We start from the raw sequence: 4,332 nt of genomic DNA, 5'->3' as shown, positions 1-4,332 counted from the left end.
TCATTCTTATCAGCTGTCAACTTTTGGGGGAGTGGAGGTTACCAGGGATTGAACCCACAGGAGCCACATCCCCAGGCCTTTTTATTATTTGAGACAGGGTCTCCACTAAGTTGCTTAAGGTCTTGCCAAGTTGCTGAGGCTGGATTTGACTGGCCATCTTCCTGCCTCAGCCTCCTGAGTTGCTGGTATTAAAGGCGTATGCCACCATGCTTCTTTGAAGTAAATGAATTTCTCCTTACATCCTTGTTTCAGTAAGTGGTTTGGTCAAGGAAATCTAGGTATATTTCCTTTTTGTAAGATTTGTCAATTATTATAAAATTGCACTGTGCAATACTGTAGTGTCAGTTCAGCTAAAATCAAAATAGTTAATAAAATCATTTTCTCTAGTTCTGGTGTCTCGAATAAGCTAGAGTAAACTTCTAGAATGTGAAAGCGTAGAGTAAACTCAATATCCTGTTACTTTGGTTTAAGTTAAAATAGCATTCTGTCACTGGGAACTCTCATTTTAACATAGTTCACTTCTACTGGAATTTCGAGTATTAGTAGAGAAACATGCGGAGGAAGTAGAGATGAGGTTGCAGGATTTAGGTAGGAGCAAAAGTCAGAGAAGGGGAAATCAATGAATTTCAGACAAACCAAGGACTGTGAATCTTCATCATGTTCCAACATTTTTGAGGAGATTAGGATTGAACTTCAGACAGTTGCAATAGCCTATAGAATAAATCATCTCCTCAAAGTTGTATTTCATGTTTAAAATTGTAACAAAGCTGTTAAGAGGAATCTACCATTTCTTATTAGTATGTTTTGATCTATCAGTTGCCATGATCCTCACTCACCCCATTGTCAGAAACTGTCTGAGCCAAGCCACATGATTTGCAAATAAATTCAAATGTTATGTATTCTTCAGATCAATATAGATCACTGTGTTTATAGACTCAGAATGGGTAGTTGCCATCTACGGTGGGTGCATTCACTAATTTAACCATTAGCTATTTGCTTATAGAGTCTACCCTGTGTCATGTTGCAGTTCTAGACCTTGGGATATAAAAGTGAACCAAACAGAATAAAACTCTTGACCTTAAGAGTGTTCATTCTTATGGGAAGAGAAAGATTCATGGACAACATATACATGTGAATTTTACAGTGTATTAAAAATGATGATTGCTGTTATTTGGAAATATAGGGAATCTGAGTGGTAGTAATGGGGACTTACCACTTAAATGGGGTAGGAGTAGAACTAGAAAAATCCTTACCAATAAGATAAAATTATCATGATGAATTAAGTAAAAATGGGATATAGTTAATTCTTCTGATTGTATGTGTGTGTGTGTACGTGTATGTGTACACACACCTATATTGGAATATCCTCATTTAACATTTAGAGGTAGTTTGGTTGAAGCCACATACCCTATCATACAGCCATTGAAATAAGAAATCAGACGTTTTCTTTTTTTCTAAATGATATTGTTACACTCTCAGAAATCAGAATATTTCTTAAGCTGCCAAACAACTTGGAAGTGATTCCCAAAGACTATCCACTCTGTAGCATCCTGGTAAATACTAAATTTGCATTTGGCATAGTCTAACTTTACATAAACTATAGTAAATAATGCCACCAAGAGTCTCTTTGGAGTATGTTTTGCAGCTCCTGGGCACAAAATAAGGCAGAAGTACTCATAATCATATGTTCTCAAGTAACCAATTGATACTTCACCTCTTCCAAAGTGATCTAAGCCAGTCTTCCAGACTGTACGGTGCAGGTATCCAAGGGAGTACATTGGTTAGCAAATAAGTAGCATGCATGCTCCCTTGTCCACACAGATTTTGCTAATGAGTCATGACAGTTTTGCCACAGAATACTGAGATTGCCTCAAAGATCTTAAGTTAGCTTTCTGGGCAGTCAATCCCAGTCAAGCTGAGAAAGATTTTCAAATAAAACAGAAGTTGATAGAGATTAAAATATCTTTTCAATATTGATTCTACTCATAGGTCCCCTACTATTCATTTCCATGTGGACAGAGGATGATTCTCCAAGTGGGCAAGAAACTGATTCAACTTTTTAATTTCCCTGACAGAATGTGACCTGGCTGCCAGACCATCTGGTAGTTTTTCAGTTATCATCATAGAATATGTCTGTGCCACGTCTTTGCCTAAGAATTCAATCTTCAAAAGAGTATTTTTTAATTCCAGGCAAAACATGGTGAAGGCAAATGCTTGCCATAAATATTGATCTAAAAGAAAATGGGGACACTTTATTTCACTAGTAGGTTCAGGTTAGAATACTAGAAAACTTTTTTTTATTTTTTTCTAGCAGTGATTATAGCAATGGATTCAATCATCAGTTTTCCAATTTACCAATATGAGTAATAGTTATAGAGTAACACTTTCTCAATTTTTGATAGCTATTCAAGATATTGTTATTGAATAATTATTCCATATAATAAATCATATCTAAATTATAATTTAAAAATTAAAATTTAAAAATACTTTCCCTGAAAGTAGCATTTCAGGTCACAAGGAGCCCCATTTGGTCAGATTGGCTTCTTAACTTGGCTGCCACAAATTTCAAATTGAAATTTAATGTTCAGTTGCCATTAAAGTCTCCTCTGTGTTTTATAATTTAGTTTACAACCTTTCTTGCTAGTTATTTTCTATATTGACTCTGACCTTTTAAAAATATGGTGTGAAGAACATGACTTTTATTTCAGACATGTCCAGTATTTTTAGTAGGCATATGTGTATTAGAAATTGATAAATGAGATATCCAAGATGGTAGCTCACAGGAGACTGATGAAGAAGCTAGAAGTGATCTGCAAATGTGGAATGAAAAGCTTTGTTACATCCAGGTTGATGAAGCTAATTTATTGTTTGGCAAAGGCTTATTGTTCCTGACAATCCTCCCTATGATAAGGGGGCCTTCAGAATCAAAATAAACTTTTCAGCAGAATACCCATTCAAATTACCAAAGATCACATTTAAAACAAAGATCTACCACCCAAACACAGATGAAAAATGGTAGGTCTGCCTGCCAGTAATTGGTGCTGAGAACTGGATGCCAGCAACCAAGCCCAACCAAGCAATCCTGTCCCTCATAGCACCCCAGCCCACGCACCTGCTGTGGGATGACCTAATTGAAGAATTCTCTAAGGAACGTAAAAAATTCTGTAAGAACACTGAAGAGTTTTCAAAGAAACATGGGGAAAAGTGACCTGTGGACTAAAATCTGCCGCAAGTGATTCCAGCAAGTGTGATCAGAGACCTCAAGCACTGCATTTGGACACCCCCACAAAACAGGACTCTGAGGAAAATTGACGTGTGCCTGTTTGCTTATGAAAGTTACTAACTTTCTACAGTTTTCTTAATCAAAAGTCATTTAAGTTACCTGTAAAGAAAGCATTAAAAATCTCAGATGTTCTAAAAACAAACAAAAAAAATTAATAAATAAATACAGGGTTTAGTTTGTGGATACCTGTGACAGATACCACCACACTCAACTTTTCTTCTCTTGTGCAGGCTCCTGCAGGTATTGTCTTGCCTTTGAGAATATAGACTACTTCGAGCTCACAGCTCTATCTCTCATTGATTTTTTTTTCCCTCAGTAGCAGGAAACTACTTTACCTCTAGCCAAGTCCTTCCTAGAGGAGGGCTCATGGTCAATCACCATCTGCTGCAATGATCCAAAGGCTATGTCATACATTTCAATTTGGGGCAATGGTAAAGGGCCATTCACACAGGTGAATCTTCTAAGAGCACTACTGAATAAACATTTTGGACAAAATGCTGTTAACATTTTGTAGTATAGCATGTTGTTTTACAAATTTGGATCCAAATGTGGATCACCTTGTCATGTTTAACCTACCTGTTATGCTTAATTTTAATCCAATTCTCAAAACCATTTTTCAGAATTCATGGAGGGTATGAGTAGATATTAGAAATTGTTGTTATTTTGTTGTTTTGATTAGGACTTCAAAGTAAATTACAAGTCTTTGTGACTAGTTGTTGAATAAAATGGTGCAGAAGATGATATTTCGAACAAACATAAAATTCTTATGTTAATAAAATGTATATGTCACAGCAATATATTAATCTTTGTAGCAGGAAAGCTGATTGTAAATTTAAGATATTACACTTCTGTTTATATTCCTAGTCCCAAGGCAATCTTTAAAGTGACAGCTGAGCCATTAGTTAATGTTTTCAATTGATGAGTAAAGTTATTCCTCCTAAATGGACTTTGCATGTTTTAGTAAAGTATGACACTAAGCAAATTTATCTAAAATGAATAATGTGCTCCTTACGTGTCATAAATATGCTGTTCCTACCATTTGCTTTGAG

General features: G+C 35.7%; 1 pseudogene; it reads left to right on the top strand.

Annotated features, from left to right (window-relative positions):
• The first annotated feature begins 2,769 nt into the window (after positions 1-2,769).
• Positions 2,770-3,220, top strand: LOC114085395 (ubiquitin-conjugating enzyme E2 L3 pseudogene; annotated as a pseudogene).
• Positions 3,221-4,332: the final 1,112 nt, after the last annotated feature.

Source organism: Marmota flaviventris, chromosome 7 (assembly GCF_047511675.1).
Source record: "Marmota flaviventris isolate mMarFla1 chromosome 7, mMarFla1.hap1, whole genome shotgun sequence".
NCBI lineage: Eukaryota > Metazoa > Chordata > Mammalia > Rodentia > Sciuridae > Marmota > Marmota flaviventris.
This window is presented reverse-complemented; position numbering and strand designations above follow the sequence as displayed.